Source organism: Scyliorhinus torazame, chromosome 3 (genome assembly GCF_047496885.1).
Source record: "Scyliorhinus torazame isolate Kashiwa2021f chromosome 3, sScyTor2.1, whole genome shotgun sequence".
In the NCBI taxonomy this organism is placed as follows: domain Eukaryota; kingdom Metazoa; phylum Chordata; class Chondrichthyes; order Carcharhiniformes; family Scyliorhinidae; genus Scyliorhinus; species Scyliorhinus torazame.
Genome location: NC_092709.1, coordinates 98,738,189 through 98,764,913, shown reverse-complemented (window position 1 = coordinate 98,764,913; position 26,725 = coordinate 98,738,189). Strand labels below are relative to the sequence as shown.

Below are 26,725 nucleotides of genomic sequence, written 5' to 3'. Positions count from 1 at the left end.
GCACATCTTTTGGTTGTGGGGGAGAAACCCATACAAACACGGGGAGAATGTGCAAACTCCACAAGGACAGTGGCCCAGAAACGAACCTGGGACCTTGGTGCCATGAGGCAGCAGGGCTAACCCACTGTGCCACTGTGCTGCCCAATGATTTCCCATTCATCAAACCATGCTGACTTTGCTTGATTATATTATGTATTTCTAACTGCTCTGCTTTTATATCCTTTATAACGGACTTGTTAACATTTTCCCAATAATAGAAGTTAATTTAAGTTAATAGCCTATAATTACCCACTTTATGCTCTTCCTTCCTTTTGGCAGTTTTCCAATCCTCTGCGACTTTTCCAGAATTTAAGGATTCTTGGAAGATGTACCAGTGCATCCACTATCTGAGTAGGTACTTCCTTTAATTTTTTATTTTTATTTTCCAATTAAGGGGCAATTTAGTGTGGCCCATCCACCTACCTTGCACACCTTTTGAGTTGTGGGGGTGAGACCCACGCAGACATGGAGAGAATGTGCAAAGTCCTGGTACTTCCTTTAATATCCTGGGATGCAATCCATCAGGTCCAGGGGACTTATCAGCCCCATTAGTTTCCCGAGTACTTTTTCTCCAGTGATAGTTCCTGACCCCCGCCTTTGGCCCCTTGATTATTTAGTATTTTTGTAATATTATTAGTGTCCTCCACTGTGCATACTGTTGCAAGTATTTATTTAACTCCCCTGTCTTTTCTTGATTCCCCATTATTATTTCTAAGTCTCATTCTCCATGGGGTGTATGTTCACTTTGGCCTCTCTCTTCCTTTTTATATATTTAAAGAAGCTCTTACTGTCAGTTTTTATATTACTTGCTGATTTACCCTCAGTTTATCTTCGCTCTGTTTAATATTTTTGGTCATCTTTTGTTGGGTTTTTAAAACTTTCCTAAAATTCTGATTTATCACTCATCTTTGCCACATTATGTGTTATTTTTCTTTCAGTTTAGTACTATCCTTAACTTCCTTGGTTAACCATGGTTGATTTATCCCGTTCATAGAAATTTTTTCCTCACTGGGATATATCTTTGTCGTGAGTCATGAATTATTTTCATAAAGGTCTGCCAATGCTGATCAACCGTCTTTCCTGCTAAACTGCTCTCCCAATCTACTCCATTTAAATCTGCCCTCATTCTTTCATAATTACCATCATTTAAATGTAGCACAGTTGTTTCAGACCCAAGTTTCTCACTCGCAAAATGAATGCTAAATTCTACAATCTTATGGGTCACAGTTTCCTTGGGGATCTTTTACTCTGAGATTGTTTATTAAACCTTATTACACCTTACCAGATCCAAAATTGCCTAATTCCTGGTTGGATGTGCAACCTGTTGTTCTAGGAAACTGTCCTGAATACACTCTTTGAATGCTTCATCGTGGCTACCTCTGCCAATTTAATTTTCCCAATCCACATGAAGATTAATGTTACCCATGATTAATGTAGTGCCTTTTATACATGCCCTCGTTATCTCCTGATTTATTCTTTGTCCTACAGTATAGCTACGTTTAGGAAGCCTATAGATTACTTTCATCAATGTCTTCTTCCCCTTGGTATTTTTTATTTCCACACATATGGATCCTATATCTTCCAATCCAAGATAATTTCTTGCTATCGTACTTATTCCATCTTGTACTAACAAAGCTACCCCACCATCCTTCCTTTCTGCCTGTCCTTACGAAAAGTCAGATACCTCTGAATACTTAATTCCCAGCTTTGATTTCCTTGTAATCCATCATGGTAATGGCTACAAGATCCTACCCATTAACCTCAACTTGTACAATTAATTCATGTATTTTGTGTTGAATACTGCATGCATTTAAGGGTCATCAAGTTTGCTTTTCACCATTTTATCCCCTTTTGAATCTATTTGCTTTAAAAAAATATTCGTACACTTTGGCCCTTCCTGTCACACTTTGAGCTTCATTACTTAAACAGTTGCTATGGGGGGCAGCACGGCGGCACAGTGGTTAGCATTGCTGCCCCACGGCACCGAGGTCCCAGGTTCGATCCCTATTCTCCGGTGCCGTTTTTAGGCCGGCGGCGGAATTCCCGCCACGCCGGTCGGGTGCCGTTGACAGCGCCCACCCCCCCGGAGATTCTCCGGGCCCTGATGGGCCGAGCGGCCGTCCAGTTTTGGCCAGACCCGCCGGCGTGAATTACTCACGCACGGCGGGACCTCGCAGGTCAGTATGCGGCGGCGGTCCTCAGTGGGGGGGGGGAGGATCTGACCCGGGGGGGGCCCTAACGGTGGCCTGGCCCGTGACTGGGGCCCACCGATCTGCGGGCAGGCTTGTTCCATGGGGGGAACTTCTTTCCTCCGCGCCGGACACCTGTAGTGCTCCGCCATATTGCCCGGGGGCCGGCGTGCAGAAGAGAACCTCCGCGCATGCGCGGAAATACGCGGCAGGCCTGCGCATGCGCGGAAAAATGCCGGCCGGTCCACGCATGAGTGAGATCATGCCGGCCATACCGCACATGCGCGAACTTGCTTTTGGCCTTTCGCCGCCGGCTGGAGCGGCGCCAACCTCTCCGCCATCCACATAGCCCCTGAAAGTTCAGAGAATTCCTTGCGTTCGGGGGCTGTTGCCGCCGGAGTGGTTGGTGCCGGTTTTCCCGCCAGTGTGTCGAGTTATTGATCAGTACTTGAACTTGAACCTCGTGGCGATATCATAAAGATACCTGGCAACTCTAGCGCAAAGGTTATAGAAACAGAGCAAATTAAGTAAAGATACAACGCACAACATTTAAGAGCCAACTAAAAGTTAGCAACAAGGGAAAGAACTAGAAAAGGTGCAAGAATTTAAGTATTTAGGAAGCATGTTAGCAGATGGAAGGTGCTACAATGAAATAAGAACAAGGATAGCAATTGGGAAAGGCTGTATTTGGTAAGAGACTGTTGCCAACTGGAAAGCTGAATGAACAACTCAAGAAGTGACATGTAAAGAGCTTTTTTTGGATTGTTGTCTTTTATGGATGTGAAACTAGAACATTGCAGAGAGAAGGAACCAGCCTGCTAACTAGCTTTGAATTGTGCATTTGGAGCAGAAAAGGAAGCATCAGATGGACAGCAAAAGTAAGCAATGGTGAAGCACAGAGGAGAGTGATGTATGTGTTGGGTGCTCTGATCCGTGGAACACATACAGGCCACCAACACTTAAAATAGTGCAACACTATTTTATTAAGTTAGAAACTGTTGAACATACTTTCACTGTGGGTTAACACGATGTTAGATTAATCTAAAGACCTATGCCTGTCCGAACCAGCCTATGCACTCAGCACATGGTGAAGATCTGTGCTGCAAGCTGTAAGCTCTTTCCTTGTAGGAGGCTGTATCCCGAATGAGCGGGAACTCTGATGCCCCCTGTCTTTATAGTGAGTGTGCTCTAACTGGTGATTGGCTGCGGTGTTGTGTGTGTTGATTGGTCCCACTGTGTGTCCATCAGTGTGTGTGTCTGCACCATGATATACTGGTGTATATTAGGACAGAGAGTGAACAAAGACATTTGCTGAACATAATTAGGAAAGGGTGGAGAGATTGGCCACATCACAGCTCAAGAGGAAGAGATGCAATGGAAGGAAGATTTCAAGGAAAAAGAGGAAGGGAGAGAATATTAATGCCAAATGGCTTGAAAACTAAAGGAAGGTTTTGGAAAATGAAAAGACTTGCTCAGAATAGAAAGACATGGAGAAGACTATGAGCCAAGTCACTTCTTTCTTTTTTTTAAAATTTAGAGTACCCAATTAATTTTTTCCAATTAAGGGGCAATTTAGCATGACCAATCCACCTACCCTGCATATCTTTTTTTTTTGGGTTGTGGGGGCGAAACCCACGTAAACGCGGGGAGAATGTGCAAACTCCACACGGACAGTGACCCAGAGCCGGGATCGAACCTGGGACCTCAGCGCCGTGAGGCAGCAGTGCTAACCACTGTGCCACCCTGCTAACCAAGTCACTTCTAATGGAATAGCATAACTTAGGTGAACCAATGGAGTAGACATTTCCTCATCTATCGACATTTAATAAGTTCCTTTTGCAAGATAATTTTTCTCATTTCCTTCGATGAGTACACTCACAAGTGCAATGAATAAACATATTTTCCTACACTATGAGAGAATGTGGAACAGAATACAGAAGATTCAGCAGTTGTTATTTGGCGATTTGGAAATTAGTCTGCTACCAGATTATACTGGTACATGCCTGAAACCATACTGGGTACCAAATCACCTCCAGAGGTGAGACGTACACCAGGATCTACTTGATGCTATATAACTGCCCAGTGTATTTTGAAAGGCCGTCATCAAAAGCATGAATACTCATTCAGAGAGAAGGCCAGGGTCATCGAAAGCTTGGCAAAGGAGTTTGGTTTATCACCATTGCAAAATATGTCATCTGAGTGAATGGACCTCAACTGTTTGCAGTTTATATAAATGATCTGCAAGCAGGGACAGAGCGTAACATAGCAAAATCAGTGGATGATACTAAAATAGGTGGGAAAGCAGGCAGTGATGAGCAGACACAGATTTTACAGATGGGTTTAGATAGGCTAGGAGTTTGTGCCAAAATTTGGCAGATGGAGTTTAATGTGGATAAGTGTGAAGTTATTGTTTTGGCTGAACAAAATAGTCAGGCAAATTATTATCTAAATGGAAAGCAGATTCAAGATGCGTCTGAGCAGAGGGATCTGGGTGTCATTGTTCATGAGTCACAGAAAGTGGCCGGGATTCTCCGACTCCCCGCCGGGTCGGAGAATCCCCGGGGGGAGGGGCGAACCCCGCTCCGCCTCCCGATGCCGGCTGCCCTATTCTCCGGTGCCGTTTTTAGGGCGGCGGTGGGATTCCCGCCATGCCGGTTGGGGGACGTTGACAGCGGCCCACTCGGAGATTCTCCGGGCCCTGATGGGCTGAGCGGCCGTCCAGTTTTGGCCAGTCCCGCCGGCGTGAATTACTCACCTCACGCACGGCAGGACCTGGCAGGTGAGTATGCAGGGGCGGTCCTCGGGGCGGAGCGGGTGGATCCGACCCTGGGGGGGAGCCCCACGGTGGCCTGGCCCGTGATTGGGGCCCACCAATCTGCTGGCGGGCTTGTTCCGTGGGGGGACTTCTTTCCTCTGCGCCGGACACCTGTAGGGCTCCGCCATATTGCACGGGGGCCGGCGTGGAGAAGAGAACCCCCGCGCATGCACGGAAATACGCCGGCCGGTCTGCGCATGAGTGAGATCATGCCGGCCGTACCGCACATGCGCGAACATGTGCCGGCACTTCGCCGCCAGCCCTTTGGCGCTGGCTGGAGCGGCATCAACCACTCCGCCGTCCACATAGCTCCCGAAAGTTCAGAGAATTACTTACTTTCGGGGGTTGTTGACGCCGGAGTGGTTGGCGCCGGTTTCCCCACCGGTGTGGGGACTTAGTCCCCAGAAGGGAGAATCCCGGTACGTATGCAGGTACGAAATGTAATAAGAAAGGCAAATGGAATGTTAGTGTTTATTGCAAAAGGACTGGAGTATAAAAGTGGAGAAGTATTGTTGCAATTGTATAGGGTGTTGGTGAGACCACATCTGGAGTATTGTGTCCAGTTTTGGTCTCCTTATTTGAGGAAGGATGTGGTGGCATTGGAGGCAGTTCAGAGGAGGTTCACCAGATTGATTTTGGGGATGAAGGATTTGACATATGAGGAGAGATTAAACAGTTTGGGTTTCTACTCGCTGGAGTTTAGAAGGATGAGAGTGGATCTGAACGAGGTATATAAAATACTAAAAGGGATTGATAAAGTAAATGTAGACCAAATGCTTCCCCTTGAAGGTCAATCCAGAATAAGCGGTCACAGATACAGGTTGAGAGGCAGTAGATTTAAAACTGAGATGAGGAGGCACTACTTCTCGCAGAGGGTGGTATATTTGTGGAACTTGCTATCCCATAGTGTAGTGGAGTAAGAGTCATTAAATGGTTTCAAGAAGGAGATAGATATATTTCTGCAAAAAAAATAGGTTAAAGAGAAAGGGGACCAGGTAGAAAGGTGGCTTTGAGTCAAGGAAGAGATCAGCCATGATCTGATTGAATGGCGGGGCAGGTTTGAAGGGCTGAATTGTCTAGTTCTGCTCCTAATTCCTATGTTTCTATGATATTCAGCTTTCATTGGTACAACAGTGATTACAATGCAGGTTGAACCCATTACACTATGAACTCTGCCAGTCCCTGTTTGTTTATTGTGTGTTTTCCCTGTATCTCTCAGTATCAGGGTAGTGGCCAGAAGTGTCAGTGTAACCTTAACAATAATTAGTGGAGGAATTCTCCCAAAAAATGACAAACTGTCATTTCGGGAGAGAAAACCGGTGAGAATCCCACCAGCTGTTCTGATGTGATTCCCATCAAAATCCACCCACACATAGTCATTTCTTTTGGAGCCTGAGGAGATTCCTGTCGGGAAAGGGATGTGAAGTACCAAAAGACGCCGGACAGGCCGATTCATCGAACATGGAATATAGAACAGTACAGCACAGTACAGGCCCTTCAGCTCACGATGTTGTGGCGACCATTTATCCTAATCTAAGATCAACCTAACCTACACCCCTTCAATTTACTGCTGTCAATGTGCCTGTCTAAGAGTCGCTTAAATGTCCCTAATGACTCTGACTCCACCACCTCTGCTGGCAGTTCATTCCACGCACCCACCACTCTGTGTAAAGAACCGACCTCTGACATCTCCCCTATACCTTCCTCCAATCACCTTAAAATTATGTCCCCTCGTGACAGCCATTTCCACCCTGGGGAAAAGTCTCTGGCTATCCACTCTATTCATGCCTCTCATCACCTTGTACACCTCTATCAAGTCACCTCTCTTCCTTCTTAGCTCCAGTAAGAAAAGCCCAAGCTCCCCTCAACCTTTCTTCATAAGACATGCCCTCCAGTCCAGGCAGCATCCTGGTAAATCTCCTCTGTACCCTCTCCAAGCATCCACATCCTTCCTGTAATGAGGCGACCAGAACTGGACACAATATTCCAAGTGTGGTCTAACTAGAGTTTTATAAAGCTGCAGCAACGCGGCTCTTACACTCAATCCCCCTGTTAATGAAAGCCAACCCACCATACGCCTTCGAAACAACCCTATCAACCTGGCCTTGGAGATCGGGGCGCAGTTTTTATAGTCCAATTGTCCAACAACATTCATATGAGAGGACTGCTCATTTCCATGGAGCTGTATCCTGCAAGACTCCATTACCGAGAGAAAATTGGAATGCTATATACCTTATCATTCCTGTTGCTTTCACTGTATTCATAATCCACTTTCTGCTAATTTACTGTATCCAGATCAGGTGCTGGATATTTTTTGACAGTTGGTGCAAATCTTTTGTATTGTCAAAATAGTGGGTTTTGAAATAGAATCATGAATTAAGATAATTGTCATTTGGGATTAAATAGAGAATATTTTTTAAATATATATTTACAGTAACCAATTCTTTTTTTCCAATTAAGGGGCAATTTAGCACGGCCAATCCACCTACCCTGCACATCTTTTTTGGTTGTGGGGGTGAGACGCACGCAGACACGGGGAGAATGTGCAAACTCCACACAGACAGTGATCCGGGGCTGGGATCAAACCCGGGTCCTCAGCGCCATAGGCAGCAGCGCTAACCACTGTGCCACCGTGCTGCCCTCTAAACAGAGAATAATTGATGTGGGAGTGAGTTTTCTTAACTGAGGAGTTGAAATGTAGGAACCTAATGGAAAATTCCTCTTTCTGAATGTGATTATTGGAGAACAGCTTGCCCATCTTTTATTAATTAACATATCATAGAAACATAGAAAATAGGAGCAGGAGGAGGTTATTCCGCCCCTTGAGCCCGCTCCACCATTCATTATGATCATGGCTGATCATTCAACTCAATAACATGATCCCGTCTTCCCCCCCATATCCTTTGATCTCCTTCGCCCCAAGTGCTTCTTGGAAACAGACACGGCGGGATTCTCCGTACCTGAGACTAAGTGTTGACGCTGGAGCAGGATTCGTGGACTTCCACGACAGATAAACTGATGCTGAATCTAGACTGATTCAGTGACCACTGAGGGGTTAGCACCGGCGCCACATGGAACACAATCGATTCCAATTAGAAATGGTACAGGATTCGCCGGATCCGTGATTGACACTCAGAAGGCTGACAGGCTGCAGCCGCGTATACACATTACAATCTTCACACACACTCATATCAGCCAACAAGATGGCACTGGTTGTGCAGGAGCGCATCCATCCCACTAATTGGTCGGCTGGGGCCAGTGGGTATCTCGGGGGCGGGGGGGGGGGGGGGGGGGGCCCTGGGGGAACACCCGTATGACCTGTGGCACTAAGTTCACAGTGGACTGTCAGTGGCGTGTGCAGCTGAATGGCTGCCAGCAGGCCACAGCAATGGTGTTCCGTACCCATCCACCCCGACCCCACAGCCCACCTCCTGGCCACCGCCCGCTATTCCCCCCGGCCCTGGCAGAAACCTCCCCGGCCAACGGCAGGACAGTCAGCAAACTGCGGTGATACTTTCCCTGTCCCTTCTCTCTCCCTCAGCAGTCACGGCGCCAGTTTCACGATTTTAAAAAACACAAGTGAACCTCGCCATCAGGAATTCACCCGAGTGGAGGCGGAACATCGCAGGGGTCCCAGAGAATACTAGGTCAGGCCCGTTAATGATGTCCCAACAGCGTATTACTGTTTGTGTGTTCTGGAACTCATCAACGCCGCTGTCCAGACACCGGACAATTGTGATTTGGCGTGAAACCGACACCCGGCAAGATTTTGGCGTCAGAACCGACTTTTCCAAATCGTGTTTCTCGATTCCGGTGTTGGCCAACGGAGAATCCCGCCCACAATGTTTTGGCCTCAACTGCTTTTTGTGGTATCAAATTCTTTTTTTTAAATTTAGAGTATCCAATTCTATTTTTTCCCCCAATTAAGGGGCAATTTAGAATGGCCAATTCAAGTACCCGACACATCTTTTTGGGTTGTGGGGGTGAGACCCATGCAGACATGAGGAGAATGTGCAAACTCCACACGGACAGTGACCCGGGGCCGGGATCAAACCAGGGTCCTCAGCGCCATAGGCAGCAGTGCTAACCACTGTGCCACCGTGCCGCCCGTTGTAGTGAATTCCACAGGCCAACCACTCTCTGGGTGAAGAAACTTCCCCTCATCTCAGTACTAAATGATCTACCCTGTATGTTCAGACTGTGATCCCTGGCTCTGCACACCCCTACCATTGGGAACATTCTTCTTGCATCTAACCTGTTTAGTCCTGTTAAAACTTTTTATGCTTCCATGAGATCCTCCTCATCCTTCAGAACTCCAGTGAATACCAACTCAATCTCGCCTAATAGGTCAGTCCTGCCATCCCAGGAATCAGTCTGATAAACCTTCTCTGCACTGCTTTCATGCAAGAGCATCCTTCCTAAGATCAAGGGACCAAAACCACACACAATGGGCAGGAGTCTCTGATCCTGAGGCTAAGTGTTGACACCGTTGTAAACGCCGTCGCGTTTCTCGACGGCGTCAACATGGCCTCAGGATCAGCAATTCTGACCCCTACAGGGGGCCAGCACAGTACTGGAGCGTCCCACACCGCACCAGCTCCTGATCCCGGCATCAACTGGGCGCCGTGGGTCTGCGCATGCGCACTGCGACCGGCGCCAGTGCGCGCTTGTGCAGTGAGACCGGCGCCAATGCGCACATGCGCAGTGGCTCCCTTCCCTGCGACGGCCCCGATGCAACATGGCGTAGGGCTACAGGGGCTGGCGCGGAGCAAAAGAGGCCCCCAGTCCGAGAGGCCGGCCCGCCGATCGGTGGGCCCTGATCGCGGGCCAGGCCACAGCTGAGGTCTTCCCCAGCGTTGGGCCCCCCTACCTCCCCCTCCCCACCAGGCTGCCCCCGGGTGCATGCACGCCGAGGTACAGCCGGGTAAGACCACACGTGGACGGCGCCGGCGGGACTTGGACCCATTGTGTGGCCGCTCGGCCCATCCTGGACGGAGAATCGCCGGGGGGGGGGGGCCATGTAGAGCAGCCCCTGACTGGCGCCGTGCCAACTGCGCCGGTGCCAATTCTCTGCTCTCCGGAGAATCGGCGGAGCGGCGTCGGAGCGGCGTCGGAGCGGCGTCGCGCGATTCGCGCCCAGCCAGGCGATTCTCTGGCTCAGCGTGGACTGAGAGAATCCCGTCAAATATTCCAGGTGTAATAGGGGGCCCCCCAGGGACCCCTGTAATAGGGCGACTCCCCCCAGGGGTGAAAGAGAGGTAAGTGCAGTGAAATCACATACTTGAGTGATTGGAATGCACTTACCTCTCTTTGCTGTGGTTGGTGTTTACAAACATTGGGGTTTCACCACTTAGGCCACTAAAGTGAAGGGATATGAATGGATCAAAGCTGCAGATTGTTTATACAAGCTGTCTATCACAGACCACTACTTGAAAGCTACAAATGGCTTACAGATAATGGATCTCAGATGCTCTCCTTCGACGAATGGACACATGGAGCTGCAAGGTAAGTACTACAGCTATGATGCTTCCCACAGCCCCTGTCTGGACTGCTGTCTAGCTTCCAGAGAGGGGTCTCTTTTCTGGGGATGGGGAGGGGATGGGAGGGGGGTGGTGTACTGTGTGGTGGTCTGTGGGTGGAGGGGAGGTTTGTGGAGGCGGTTCCTTTAGACAGGGGGTCCCTGTGGGGGGTCCCCCTATTACACGGGTCCCTGTGTGGGGGCATGGGGGGGTTTGCTAACGGAGATGTGGGCAGGCAGTGCATTGTTGGGGGTGGGTAGCGGTTGGACGGGCTTGGATTGTTTCTATCAGCGTGGCCCCCTTGGCCCACCGCGAGGTCCACCACGTCAGGACCAGTCTGGTAAAAACCACAAGTGATCAGTGCCCATGTGATTCTCAGCCGCTAGGTCCCGAAAATCATGGGAGGCCAGAGCATATTTAGCCAGGACCGCTAAATAGATGCAAATGGATCATTAACACCCATTTGCGGGCAGCACGGTGGCGCAGTGGTTAGCACTGCTGCCTCATGGCGCCGAAGTCCCAGGTTCGATCCCATCTCTGGGTCACTGTCCGTGTGGAATTTGCACATTCTCCCCACGTTTGCGTGGGTTTCGCCCCCACAACCCAAAAATGTGCAGGGTGGGTGGATTGGCCCTTATCTGCTAAATTGCCCCTTAATTGGAAAAAATTAATTGGGTACTCTTAAAAAATGTTTAAGGCCCATTTGCATTTATTTACTTCCCCCACCAGCATGCATCATGGACCTCGTTCACGCTGGCAGCGCGGAGTCTCTGTCCCATCGGGGAATGCTTTCCAGATGTCCCGGGATGGAGAATCTCATCCATGAACTTGTTTGTAAAACAAAGCTAAGTCATAATGGATAAGGCAATGAATGGTAGTTAAATAATGTCAGAAAGAAGATAGCAAAGGCTCCGACCAAAATGTTATAATCTGCAAAAAATGCAAATGGTGATTGGAAGCCTAGAGGTAATCAACCCCGGTGGAAACCCATGGAGACAAGGCGTGAACATGCAAACTCCACATAGACAAGGCCGGAATCGAAGTTGGTGCTATGAGGCAGCAGTGCTAACTATCATAGCATCATAGAATTTACAGTGCACAAGGAGGCCATTCAGCCCATTGAGTCTGCACTGGCCCTTTGAAAGAACATCCCATCTAGGCCCACACCTCCACCCTATCCCCATAACCCAGTAATCCCACCTAACCTTTTGGACACTAAGGGTCAAGTTATCATGGTAAATCCACCCAGCCTGCACATCTTTAGACTGTGGGAGGAAACCGGAGCACCCGGAGGAAACCCATGCAGACACGGGGAGAAAGTGCAAACTCCACGCAGACAGTGACTCGAGGCCAGAATTGAACCCGGAACCCCGGAGCTGTGAGGCAGCAGTGCTAACCACTATGCTGCCATGCCGCCCTTCATGGGATGGGGGTGTCGCTGTTTGGGCCAGCAGTTATTGCCCATCCCTAATTGCCATTTAACTTAGTGGCTTGCTTGCCCATTTCAGAGGAGAGCGTATTTAAGAGTCAATCACATTGCTGTGGATCTGGAGTCACATGTAGATAAGACCAGGTAAGGACGGCAGATTTCCTAAAGAATATTAATGAACCAGTTGAGTTTTTACAACAATTGACAATGGTTTCATGGTCATCATTAGACTTTTAATTCCAGATTTTTATTGAATTCAAATTTCACCATCTGCCGAGGTGGGATTCGAACCTGGGTCCCCAGAGCATTACCCTGGATCTCTGAATTACTAGTCCATTGACAATATCTGCAGCTGCAGCAATATCAGTATCAAAAGAACTTGTAGGCTGTCTTCACAGTCCATCAATCTGACTTCCATTATTAGGATTGCTGAGGCGCCTACCTGGAGGCATGGCAGTGGCTCTATGGAGCACAAACCTTCTATCCCTTTTCGGGAAGGCAGCATTCATCCTTCCTCCCCTACCAATCTGCCTGTACACTTGCTATTGCCCCTCAGGCAACCAGCCATCTGCCACTTATGCCACAATGGTGCAGTCCAAAGCTGGGTGTCCTGAGCCAGAGCTGCTGGAAGTAGCCATTCAAGACTATCTGCAATCTCTCCTATTTAATATCAGCAGATGTGCACCAGTCATGCTGCAGCCACTGGAGTAGAAAGGTATATGAGCACAAGGACCAGTAAAGGTGCATGCATGGCAGGCACCTAAGGAAATGCACAAAGATGTATTGTTGACTTTTTTAATGCAATATGCTATGTTTTGATTTATAAATTTGGTTTGGAATGCCTGCTTTGTTATATCTTTTATTTGAGCAGTGTTGCCAAGAGGATGCTGTAATGGAAAGTAAAGGTGGAAGGTATGGGGCTGCTGTGTATGGGTTGCATTCACTGGTACCGCAGTCAGAGGAGGATTGTGTTGGTTGCCCCCACCCTGCCTCCTCCTCTGCTGGTTGCAAGGCATATGCTCTCATGTTGGTGAAATTACGCAGCATGCAGCTAATCATGGTGAATCTTGACACATTCTCTTATGTGTGATGCAGGGTTCCTCCAGACAGTAGACGCATTCTTTAAACACCCCAGTGGTCTGCTCAAATGCATCTTGTGTCTTTCAATATATTTATGCTGTCCACGCATGTATGGGTTGTGCTGTCAGAGGGTAGTCCTTGTCATCCAAGAGCAACTCTCTGGCTTGCCATGGGGGCAGCAGACTGCAGCAGAATGGAGGCATCAAGGCTGCTGCCAGGATACCAGCATTGACCTACATGATGCACTCAGTTTGGCCGCACACCAGCTGAATGCTGAGGGACTGGAATCCCTTCTAGTACATGTGAGAATTGACAAGTGGAGCCCGCAGTGCGAACCTGCGAACAGTCACAATGCTACGTGCTTGGTGCGCCTGCTTCTCTCCAGTAAAAGGGAATGAAGTGTATTCAGCACTCTTGGATAGTGATCTCCTCCCGTGGTGAGAGTTGGAGTCAGCGTGCTCTGGAGAGTGGTCTATCTTTGGTAATTTACATTTTATCACCTTTTTAAAAATAAAATTACTTCTTACATTTTCCTTTGAGGTACCATAAATATTGTAAATTCTAATTGCGCAATCTATTCCGTTTGTCAACTGATGTGATGGATTTCACATGTACTATGAGACATGGGAGGAAACATTTGGCACAAGAATCCAACTACCTCAAATGGTGGAGGTTCAAATTCTGTTTTTGGGTGTGCCTGACAAAATGGGACTCCACACAAAACATGTGTTTTATTTTTTTTAAAGGGTGTAATCAGGAGCATCTGTCTTTAACAACACCTGTCTCGTTTCTTTTAGGTATCCCTGAGGTCTCCAGCACTCTCGTGATAGTGGAGTAACTTGCATATTTGAACCCGCTGAACTTTGTTCAATCTGCCTTTACCTGCCTTATATGGCAAGCTGCATGTGTAGTTGGCACATCTACAGAGCTTCACACACAAATGTTTGGAGATCATTACCATTTTTCCCCTGCACTTCAAAGATTACAAAAAGACTGTCATTTACACACTAGTTAAGTTACACAAATAGCACAAATGCAAAAATGGTTTCAACATGTCATGATATGCAAACATGCAACCAATGAACATTCAGAATAGGACACAACCAATGGGCAGTCAGGACACTCAGAGGTGGCATCACCACAAGGGGGCATGACATAAACACTATAAAAGGGAGGAGGCACTCACACCCTGCCTCTTTCCACAGACAGACATCTAGAGAGTTAGACAGGGTTGATCAGCAGCATCACACCCCAGCACGTGGCTTAGAGCAAGCTGGTACAGTTAGACTGAGTTACTACAGTTAGATTAGCAAAGAGTCGAACTCATTTGCGAACTGTATTAATAGTTCAATAAACACGTTGAACTCATTTCAGAGTCTGGAGCTTCCTTTAGTTAAGACTGCATCAAGTCTTAGTCTATAGTCAGGGGCACAGATAGGAGATTTTGTGGGAGCGTGAGAGACTCACGTTTGGTATGTTGCCTCCCCAGGTGCAAGGGTACGTGATGTCTCGGATCGTGTTTTCCGGGTCCTTAGGGGGGAGGGGGAGCAGCCCCAAGTCGTGGTCCACATTGGCACTAACGACATAGGTAGGAAAGGGGACAAGGATGTCAGGCAGGCTTTCAGGGAGCTAGGATGGAAGCTCAGAACTAGAACAAACAGAGTTGTTATCTCTGGGTTGTTGCCCGTGCCACGTGATAGTGAGATGAGGAATAGGGAGAGAGAGCATTTAAACACGTGGCTACAGGGATGGTGCAGACGGGAGGGATTCAGATTTCTGGATAACTGGGGCTCTTTCTGGGGAAGGTGGGACCTCTACAGACAGGGTGGTCTATATCTGAACCTGAGGGGCACAAATATCCTGGGGGGGAGATTTGTTGGTGCTCTTTGGGGGGGTTTAAACTAATGCAGCAGGGGCATGGGAACCTGGATTGTAGTTTTAGGGTAAGGGAGAATGAGAGTATAGAGGTCAGGAGCACAGATTTGACGTCGCAGGAGGGGGCCAGTGTTCAGGTAGGTGGTTTGAAGTGTGTCTACTTCAATGCCAGGAGTATACGAAACAAGGTAGGTGAACTGGCAGCATGGGTTGGTACCTGGGACTTCGATGTTGTGGCCATTTCGGAGACATGGATAGAGCAGGGACAGGAATGGATGTTGCAGGTTCCGGGGTTTAGGTGTTTTAGTAAGCTCAGAGAAGGAGGCAAAAGAGGGGGAGGTGTGGCGCTGCTAGTCAAGAGCAGTATTATGGTGGCGGAGAGGATGCTAGATGGGGACTCTTCTTCCGAGGTAGTATGGGCTGAAGTTAGAAACAGGAAAGGAGAGGTCACCCTGTTGGGAGTTTTTTATAGGCCTCCTAATAGTTCTAGGGATGTAGAGGAAAGGATGGCGAAGATGATTCTGGATAAGAGCGAAAGTAACAGGGTAGTTATTATGGGAGACTTTAACTTTCCAAATATTGACTGGAAAAGATATAGTTCGAGTACAATAGATGGGTCGTTTTTTGTACAGTGTGTGCAGGAGGGTTTCCTGAAACAATATGTTGACAGGCCAACAAGAGGCGAGGCCACGTTGGATTTGGTTTTGGGTAATGAACCAGGCCAGGTGTTGGATTTGGAGGTAGGAGAGCACTTTGGGGACAGTGACCACAATTCGGTGACGTTTACGTTAATGATGGAAAGGGATAAGTATACACCGCAGGGCAAGAGTTATAGCTGGGGGAAGGGCAATTATGATGCCATGAGACGTGACTTTGGGGGGATAAGGTGGAGAAGTAGGCTGCAAGTGTTGGGCACACTGGATAAGTGGGGCTTGTTCAAGGATCAGCTACTGCGTGTTCTTGATAAGTATGTACCGGTCAGGCAGGGAGGAAGGCGTTGAGCGAGGGAACCGTGGTTTACCAAGGAAGTGGAATCTCTTGTTAAGAGGAAGAAGGAGGCCTATGTGAAGATGAGGTGTGAAGTTTCAGTTGGGGCGATGGATAGTTACAAGGTAGCGAGGAAAGATCTAAAGAGAGAGCTAAGACGAGCAAGGAGGGGACATGAGAAGTATTTGGCAGGAAGGATCAAGGAAAACCCAAAAGCTTTCTATAGGTATGTCAGGAATAAGCGAATGACTAGGGAAAGAGTAGGACCAGTCAAGGACAGGGATGGGAAATTGTGTGTGGAGTCTGAAGAGATAGGCGAGATACTAAATGAATATTTTTCGTCAGTATTCACTCAGGAAAAAGATAATGTTGTGGAGGAGAATGCTGAGCCCCAGGCTAATAGAATAGATGGCATTGAGGTACGTAGGGAAGAGGTGTTGGCAATTCTGGACAGGCTTAAAATAGATAAGTCCCCGGGACCTGATGGGATTTATCCTAGGATTCTCTGGGAGGCCAGGGAAGAGATTGCTGGACCTTTGGCTTTGATTTTTATGTCATCATTGGCTACAGGAATAGTGCCAGAGGACTGGAGGACAGCAAATGTGGTCCCTTTGTTCAAAAAGGGGAGCAGAGACAACCCCGGCAACTATAGACCGGTGAGCCTCACGTCTGTAGTGGGTAAAGTCTTGGAGGGGATTATAAGAGACAAGATTTAAAATCATCTAGGTAGGAATAATATGATCAGGGATAGTCAGCATGGCTTTGTGAAGGGTAGGTCATGCCTCACAAACCTTATTGAGTTCTTTGAGAAGGTGACTGAACAGGTAGATGAGGGTAGAGCAGTTGATGTGGTGTATATGGATTTCAGCAAAGCATTTGATAAGGTTCCCCACGGTAGGCTATTGCAGAAAATACGGAGGCTGGGGATTGAGGGTGATTTAGAGATGTGGATCAGAAATTGGCTAGCTGAAAGAAGACAGAGGGTGGTGGTTGATGGGAAATGTTCAGAATGGAGTACAGTCACAAGTGGAGTACCACAAGGATCTGTTCTGGGGTTGTTGCTGTTTGTCATTTTTATCAATGACCTAGAGGAAGGCGCAGAAGGGTGGGTGAGTAAATTTGCAGACGATACTAAAGTCGGTGGTGTTGTCGATAGTGTGGCAGGATGTAGCAGGTTACAGAGGGATATAGATAAGCTGCAGAGCTGGGCTGAGAGGTGGCAAATGGTGTTTAATGTAGAGAAGTGTGAGGTGATTCACTTTGGAAGGAATAACAGGAATGCGGAATATTTGGCTAATGGTAAAGTTCTTGAAAGTGTGGATGAGCAGAGGGATCTAGGTGTCCATGTACATAGATCCCTGAAAGTTGCCACCCAGGTTGATAGGGTTGTGAAGAAGGCCTATGGAGTGTTGGCCTTTATTGGTAGAGGGATTGAGTTCCGGAGTCGGGAGGTCATGTTGCAGCTGTACAGAACTCTGGTACAGCCGCATTTGGAGTATTGCGTACAGTTCTGGTCACCGCATTATAGAAAGGACGTGGAGGCTTTGGAGCGGCTGCAGAGGAGATTTACCAGGATGTTGCCTGGTATGGAGGGAAAATCTTATGAGGAAAGGCTGATGGACTTGAGGTTGTTTTCGTTGGAGAGAAGAAGGTTAAGAGGAGACTTAATAGAGGCATACAAAATGATCAGGGGGTTGGATAGGGTGGACAGTGAGAGCCTTCTCCCGCGGATGGAAATGGCTGGCACGAGGAGACATAACTTTAAACTGAGGGGTAATAGATATAGGACAGAGGTCAGAGTTAGGTTCTTTACGCAAAGAGTAGTGAGGCCGTGGAATGCCCTACCTGCTACAGTAGTCAACTCGCCAACATTGAGGGCATTTAAACGTTTATTGGATAAACATATGGATGATAATGGCATAGTGTAGGTTAGATGGCTTTTGTTTCGGTGCAACATCGTGGGCCGAAGGGCCTGTACTGCGCTGTATTGTTCTATGTTCTATGTTCTAAGTAGCAGAATGTGTTATCCGAAGCAACATAACACAACAAACATCGCATTGATGTAAGCTGTTTAACTCCACAGTGAGGGAAGCAATATCAAATTTGGTTGTGAAGACAAAAGGCCTGGGAAATATGGGGGATGAATTTCCACACAGTTTCTCCAGATTGGTTGATGTAACTTCAACGGAAGAGCTTAGAAAAACAACTGCTGTTCTAGAGGATGGGAGCCTTCCCATCAGATTAATCCGGCCATAGCAGCCTTACACTGCATCAGTTATATATTGATTGAAAGTTAACAGTGCAAAACAAATAAAAGTTCCCATCTGGTCCAGCTGAAACCTATACAATAATCTGGAGATACCAATGGCCTCTTGGCAGTTAGCAGGTCTCTGCATATCTCTATCTCCTACTTTCTGGCTAGAGAACTCTGCAGGATCAGCAGTGTGACTGGACACTGGCAATCCCAAGTAGATATGAATGCCAGAATGGTACACAATCAGTTAGTGCCTTCAATGTACCTGTCGTAGTGAAAAGCAACAAGAATGAATACTTATTACCATATGATTTCTTCTTTTGGAGGGAAACATCAAGGGCTGGATTCTCTGTGTCTGAGACTAAGCGCACAATCTTCCGGCCACGCTGCGCCAGAAAACAATCTTACTGCGGCATAGTGTGGCCGGTGAAAGCCGGCAGACCCCGCTCTCGGGATCCACCCGGCTCGCAATGTCTCACGAGATGTTGCAAGGAGAATCCCGCCCAACGATGGGCGGGATCACTCTTTGGCAAATCTGCATAATAGAAGGAGGCAGTAAACTTTACTCTAATGTGCAGATTTCCAAGGTACCTGAAGATTTGGGATTCAATCCCTTTGCATGGGAGAACTTGGGTGAGTGCTGTTTGGTACTGGAGAGAGATGCAGTGGTATTTGTCAAGGTTCATCCCGAGCAGCTCTGTGACACAGGACTCTGTGCTCTATGGACTGTTTCCAGGGACACACAGTGAGACAAACATCAACTGCTGCTGGAAGGTCATCAACTCGGTGAAAGACGCCCTTTGGTCTGCCCGAAACTTGCTGATCTTCCAGTGCAAAGAGCTGTCCTCGACCGAGTGTTACAGACTGGCACATTCCAACGTCCAGGACTACGTGCTGAGGGACGCACTCAAGCTTGGGGCAGCTGCCGCCAAGGCGCAATGGGGAAAGACCACTGTGTAAGGTCTTTCCAGCAAATGTACACCGAGGGGCGGGTAACAGAGTAAACCCCCCTCGGTCTGGGTCATTAACACTCCAATGTATAAAAGAAACATGACAATGTAAATGTTTGAGAAGGAATTGTAACGTAAAGAGCGATTATGTGTGTAATGTTATCAAAATTGAATGGAAGAAAGTCAAGGGAATGTGTAACTCTGATGGAAATGTACAGTCAAGACAATTCGAAATGTTCTGCAATGTTTATGATAGATTTTATGAATAATGTATATTTTTTTGAAAAAAAAACTGGTTCCCACAAAGCAGAACCAGATGGGATGGCATTTGTGGGGGTCTCCAAGAGGATCGAAGGCCCCCAGCTGCATGCCTATTGGGCAGGGTGGTGCCCTGGCACTGCTGGTGCCACCTGGGCACCTTGGTAGTGTCACCTGGGTGCCATCCTCGCACTGCCAATATGGCCAGGTGGCATTCCCAGCAGGCAGGGATGTTGCCAGGTTGACAGTGCCAAGGTGTCATTTTTTGCGCATGTGACTGGGCTGATGTTACCCACTGTGTGCAGTGGGATGGGGGACCGGGGACCCGGGACTCTCCCATGTTGTGTTTGGGCTGGGGTGAGGTTGGTGTTTTTTTTATGGGCCTCGGAGATCGGGTCGCCGATCTCTCGCTACAACGGTCTGTTCCGGCGAGGGGAGCTCCTCGTTGTAAAAATCGGGGCTATGTGTGGCCTCTGCCATGCGTTTTCCATCTTGGCCCCTGATTCAACAGGAGTAGCATTGAATAGCCACGTGTTTCTCAGCACTGCGAGTGCCGGGAAATATGCAGCTAAACGCACTCGCTCGGGAACTTTGTTCCCTTTTGGGAAGATTGTGCCCTAAGTGTTGTTGCTGACGCAGGATTCGTGGACTTTTACAAGAGCAAAACTGGTGCCAAACCTGGATCAATTCAGCAATTGTGGAGGGACTAGCACCGGCGCCACGTAGAACACAACCGATTCCAATGAGAAACAGTGCGGGATTCACCGGGTCCGTGATTGACACTCGTGAGGCTGACAAGCTGCAGCTACACATACACATTGCACTCCCCACACACACCATCCCAGCCTGCAAGATGGCTGCGCTGGAGCTCGCCCATGCAGCTGATGAATAGGCTGGGGCCAGAGGGTACCTAGGGGGGTGGCCAGGGGGGACACCTATACGGCCCATGGCCCTAAGTTCACAGTGGGCTGTCTGTGGCCTGCGTAGCAGCACGGCTGGGGCAATGATGAACCAGATCGAAACACAATTGGGCGGAGAAAATGTTCTGACGCTAAAGTCGCGGCTGGTGCAGATTTGACGCCAAATCGCAGTTCTCCTTCACCTCAACAGTGGTATCAATGCGATCCAGAGCACACGTACAGTAAATACCGTTTGCATGTCACTAGCGGGCCTGGCCCGGTATTCCCGAGGCCTCCGCGATGCTCCGCCTCCGATGGGCTGAGTTCCCGACGGTGCAGTTCACTTGTGCTTTTAAAAATCGTGAAACCGGCGTTGTGGCTGCTGAGGGAGCGAGAGGTGGTACGGAAAGTGTCCTACTTCGCCATAGTGTGCTGACCGTTGTACCGCTGGCCGAGGGGAGTAGCGGGGGGTGGCCAGGAGGTGGGCTGTGGGGTCGGGGTGGACGGACACGGAACACCATTGCTGCAGCCAGTAAGGCAGCCATGCAGCTGCACATGCCGCTTACAGCCCACTGGGAACACGGGTTGTATAGGTGTCCCCAGGCCACCCCCCGAGGTGCCCTCTGGCCCCAGCCGGCCCACAGCTGTATGGGCTCTCTGTTACTCAGCATTTTGAATTCAAGATTCTTGCCTTTGCTGTATATCCCCCCATGGTCTGGCCTATTATACATACGTAAATTTCCAAAATCATATACTTCCTTATCGATGCCTATGGCCTTTTAATTCTGTCCTCCTGTGCAATCCACGTGATCTCCCATTGTACCATTCAGCTTTAATAGCTTTGGTCCTCAATCTCCCTAAAACTCTGAAACTTGTTTATTCTCTTGTGTCCTTCAAAGGCCTCCCCAAACGTATCCCTTTGGCTCACTCTCCCTCGATCATCTCCCCTGTTACCTTACTGCCTGTTTTTTCCTTATGGAGTCAATTGAAACACATATCAATGATCATTGCTATTGCCTCATCTGGGACTGGATTCTCCGGTTGGCAATGCCGAAATCGCGTTCGGCGACTGGCCAGAGAATCCAAATTCCCGACAGAATCGCGGGCATTGCCGGTTCCGCAATGCTCCGCCCCCTCCAAAGCGGCGTACGCCACATACCCACGGCCTCAGGCCATTGCCTGTGGCCAGCCCCCCGATGCTTCGTCCCCGACTGGCCGAGTTCCCGACGGCATGGGACACGTGCGGTTTCACCCACCGGGAACTTGGCATGGTGGCTGCGGACTCAGTCCAGTGGCGGCACAGTCGGGGGAGGGCCGATCCGCGGGCAGGGGTGGGCATATTCAGGGCTGGGGGCACTGCGGCGGGGCGGTCCGGGGAGCACGAGCCGGCCGAAGTGGGGGACTATTCCGCGGGCCGGGTCCATGAGCGGCATCCGCCATGAAGCGGCCACGGACCCGGCAATTCTCCAGGCCATATTGGCAGCTAGAGCCGGGTGCGCTACGCTGCCTCCCTGCTCGCCCCCAGTAAACCGGGGAATCAGTGACCGTTGTGCGCCAGTTTTCCTGGCCTAAGACGCAACCGATCCCACGCCGGCGTGGGGACATAGTTTCCAAATCGGAGAATCCTGCCAGCGTGGGAACAGTGGTGTTTTATGACTTGAAAAACGGCGCAACTGCTGCACCGATTCAGCAACTCGAAATGGGCTCGCACCATCGCCACGTGGAACTCAACCTGTTCCATGCAAAACGGCGCCAGATTCGCCGGGTCCGTGATTGGTGCACATGAGGCTCACACGCCACAGCCGCACTTAAACGATCCATTCTCCACGCACACCGTCCCAGCCAACAAGAATGCTGTAAGGCAGCACGGTAGCATTGTGGATAGCACAAATGCTTCACAGCTCCAGGGTCCCAGGTTCGATTCCGGCTTGGGTCACTGTCTGTGCGGAGTCTGCACATCCTCCCCGTGTGTGCGTGGGTTTCCTCCGGGTGCTCCGGTTTCCTCCCACAGTCCAAAGATGTGCAGGTTAGGTGGATTGGCCGTGATAAATTGCCCATAGTGTCCAAAATTGCCCTTAGTGTTGGGTTGGGTTATGGGGATAGGGTGGAGGTGTGGACCTTAGGTAGGGTGCTCTTTCCAAGAGCCGGTGCAGACTCTATGAGAGCAGCGTCACGGTTCACGGATGCTGAGCTGGACACCCTCCTGGATGATGTGGAGGAGAGGCAGATGACCCTGTACCCCGGCCCGGGAGGAAGGAAGCCAGGCGCCGCCGTTCGCTGTGCCTCGGCGCAGGTGGCAGAGGCGGTCAGCGCCATGGGGAACGTCGCCCGGACTGACCAGCAGTACCGGAAGAAACTTCACGACATCCTCAGGGTGGCTAAGGTGAGTAGGTGGCGCTGTGCCCCTGGCACTAACCCCGTCCCCCCCACACACCCGTAACCCGTACCCTCCCCTCCGGGGGGCTGCCGGACCCTCACCCTGTCCCACATGCCAGCACCAATGCCAGCCACAATGGCCGGGTTCCCTGGCCACTGATGCCATCATCTTCTCAATCCCTGGACTGCATGCGTCGAAACGTCTAACATAGCCCCCACACTCCCCTCACCCCCCCTCCCCCAATACCCCCCTCCCCCACACTCCCCTCACCCCCCCTTAACCCGACACCCCCCTTGCCCGCACCCCCCTCACCCTCACCCCCTCACCCTTACCCCCCTCAACCATCCCCCCCCCCCTCTTCCCACACACACACAGGGGTGATGGGGCTTGTGCCGGTGACTTCTGCAGAGGAGGTGCCGGAACACGACCCCCCCCCCCCCACCCTCCTGTCCCTGGTGCATCTGGTGGGCAGCTGGTAAAACGAGGCATAGTGTTAGGGCCCGTAAGGCCAGAAAGTTAGGCACCAAATAGGTTGGCACAGGTGCAGGGCACAGTTGAGTTATGGGGCTTGGGCACAGACTATGTGTATATTTCCTCACATTAAACACCTGTAACCACCATTATAACCTGCCTCGGTGCTCTGCCTGCTGTGTGTGGGGGTGGGCTGATCAGTACTGGCCGGGGGCAGTGGGGATTGGGGACCAGTGTAGGCCCTGTGGGAGGACCGTCCTCCCCCCCAGCTCGCACCCCCCTCCCTTCCCGGCCCCCCCTGCCCCCTCCCGCCTGACCATCCGCAGCACCTCACCGCAGGTATCTGACAGTGAAACACGAATCGGGCGCAGAATAGCTTCCGATGCCAAAATTGCGGTAGACGTTGGTTTGACGCCAAATTGGGATGTACAGTAGGCATATTATCAGTGGGCCTGACACCCTATTCTCCAGGGTATCCGAGAATCACTGCCTCCAATGGGCCAAGTTCCCAACGGTGTGGTTCACTTGTGGGTTCAAAAGTCGTGAACCTGGGCAGCACGGTGGCACAGTGGTTAGCACTGCTGCATCACGGCGCTGAGGTCCCAGGTTCGATCCCGGCCCCAGGTCACTGTCTGTGTGGAGTTTGCACATTTTCCCCGTGTCTGCGTGAGTCTCACTCCCACAACCCAAAGATGTGCAGGCTAGGTGGATTGGCCACGCTAAATTGCCCCTTAATTGGGAAAATAAAATTGGGTACTCTAAATTTCTATATAAAAAAACAATTGCAGCCCTGTCATAGGGGTTATTATAATTTGAGATGAATGTCAGCTAAATCAGTATTTAAAAAAAGACACTGAAACCAATTCTAGTGTTATAATATAGTGTAGCACAATACAGACACTGAGGCATTGTTAAAGCAGAAATCAGAGTGAGTAATAGGGACCTTAGCTCCAGCTTTTCCTATGCTATTCCTGACTTGGGAATGCTTAACACGTGTACCAGGTACATGAAATTGAATTAATTTTATTCCCATCCTCTTGACAAACACAAAAAAGAAATAAAGCAAACCAAAAGTGATTTTAATATAAGATGGTACATGAAGACTTACATCTCTTAAAGATTTCTTAGTAGGTAGATAAGATTTTTGTGTAATGACAAATAAATATAAGATCTTAACATTTGTAACTGGTGGGAAATTAATTGATGAAACAAAAAAATGAACAGTTTAAAGAATACACTATCCTCACTAATAAAAAACAATAGACTCATTAACCAGTGAGTGGTATAAATTAACTTTGAAAAGAACACAAGGATATCTATCAACTGTTCAAATGGATAAGATAAACTGTCAGCTGAACCAATGGTAAATATCTTCCTTCCATGACGAAAAGATAATAGCCAGCTTACCAGGAAATGTGAGCTGTATTTACAAACCCAGCAAGATAAAAGGTTTACCTCCTTACCTCAATTTCAGGTCACTTCCACAAACACAGATGTATACTTGCTTCCTGCTGACTGTCTGAAGAGAGAACTCAAACCTCCTCCCCCGGAATCCTTGTACTTGCAACTCCTGGGTATTTGTCTGAGGACTTTTGAGAAGATTCCGAGCAAGCTGCCAGCAGTTTACGTAAAAACACAACTGGGGCAGCACGGTGGCGCAGTGGGTTAGCCCTGCTGCCTCACGGTGCTGAGGTCCCAGGTTCGATCCTGGCTCTGGGTCACTGACCATGTGGAGTTTGCACATTCTCCCCGTGTTTGCGTGGGTCTCATCCCAACAACCCAAAGATGTGCAGGGTAGGTGGATTGGCCACGCTAAATTCCCCCTTAATTGGAAAAAAAATTAATTGGATACACTAAATTTATTTTTTTCAACTGACTGGTTTTAACAATTTGTTCTTTGATGTTTTAAAGAAAACTCCACACCACACTCAATTTGTACTCAGTACATATAAGCTACTTCTAATATCGAAATACTACAACTATTGTCATTCTATTTACATAGAAAAGAAGGTTTTACCAAGGAGGTCTCCAAACAGTGGCAGCGGGCCATGAAATCTGAGTGATTCAGCTCCATTTGCAGATATATTTCTCACTTGTTTATTACTTTGAGATTCACAAGGTTTGGAAACATTCTTTCTTTTGTTCCTGCCATGGAGGCAACATTGGCAGGACCAAGGTTATTATCCATTTTCAGTGGGCTTGCATCAGTTCTTGTGGTGAGAGTTCCAGAATGGTAAATCCAGGGATAAAAATCATGATAGTGTGTGAATGGAGAAGACGTTGGAGGTGTTGGCATTCCCACAATACTGCTATTATTGTCCTTGACTGCATTCCCGTCCACCTCTATTGACCTCCGTTTTCCTGGTGCTCCTCGGTGCCATATTCATGATGTCCTGATGCGAAAGGAGCTCTTCCCACCTCTCTCAGACATTCAGCTCTTGCACCTGTGTCTGGGATAAGGCCTGGAGCTGAGTGCTTATAGGTGGACCACAACTGAGCATAGAAGTATCATAGAATGATGACAGCACAGAAGGAGGCCATTTGTCCAGTTGCATTTCGACCTACTCTTTGCAAGAGCAATGCACTCAGTACCACTCTCCTACCTTTCCCCTGTAGCCCTACAAATATTTCCACATCAGAAAATTATTCAACTCTATTTAGAAAGCCATGATAGGAGAGCAGTTAATTAGTGACTTTCTGTAATAGATTATGAAGTCAAGTAAATTACTTTTTTGGCTTGATTCATCACCCTGTCCAATATGGCAGTTTAGTCCACAACCAGAGGATATTCTCTCACCTGTCTTGGAGCTTCCTCAGTAATATTCAGGAAGCGAAATGATTCACAGGTTGAAATGGGGAAGTAGGTGATGATCAGCAGGTTTCCTTGGTCTCGTATATCAGTAGGCAGAGGGTAAAACAGTCTGTACACAGAGCAACAACAGACAAACGACATTAGAGTGGAACAAGTAAGTTTCCATACCATCTGTCCATTCTTGCACTTGCCATTAACTTCAATAATCCTACTTAAGCTTCTAAATAATGAACTTTACAACAAAATCACCACAGAACTGATGTGGAATGTGTCTTGAAAACTTTTAAGTTCCCTTCTTAAGCTGCTTTTGGAGATGGTTAGTGGTTGATGGAGACCTCAAATAAGTTGTCTGCATTGAGGCTCAGAAGGGGAGCGGTGCTTTATGTGGAAGGGACTTAATGATTGAAGAAATGCATTTTAAAACTGGTGAAAAATAGTGAACCTTCATCTGGAGTCAGAACTTAAACATTACGATTGTCCTCAGTTCCCCTGAACTGAGACAGAAAATATCAAACAGGGGTCTCATTCCCAGATGCCATGTAATGACTCCTTTTAAAAAGTGAGTTGGCATTGGGGGAGGACTGAATCAGACTTGATCCTATTGCTAAATACTCCACTGAAACTACCTAGTTTCACGCATGGATTTGGCTACTTGGGTCATATTTTTAGTTGGCATTCATGAGAGCAAACTTTGGAAATAATCAGTGCTTTCAGGAGAAAACCAGGGTGAAATTAAGACATTACGGTGCTGACAGGTAATCCAACTTGTAG

The 26,725-nt window shown here is 48.6% G+C and overlaps 1 long non-coding RNA gene across 1 annotated transcript in view; it reads right to left on the bottom strand.

Annotated features, from left to right (window-relative positions):
- LOC140408608 (uncharacterized) overlaps positions 1–26,057 on the bottom strand; it is a 205,094-nt gene extending 179,037 nt beyond the window's left edge. The window contains exon 1 of the long non-coding RNA XR_011940151.1: positions 25,940–26,057. This is a non-coding gene — a long non-coding RNA (uncharacterized lncRNA). The remainder of the gene's footprint in view (positions 1–25,939) is intronic.
- Positions 26,058–26,725: the final 668 nt, after the last annotated feature.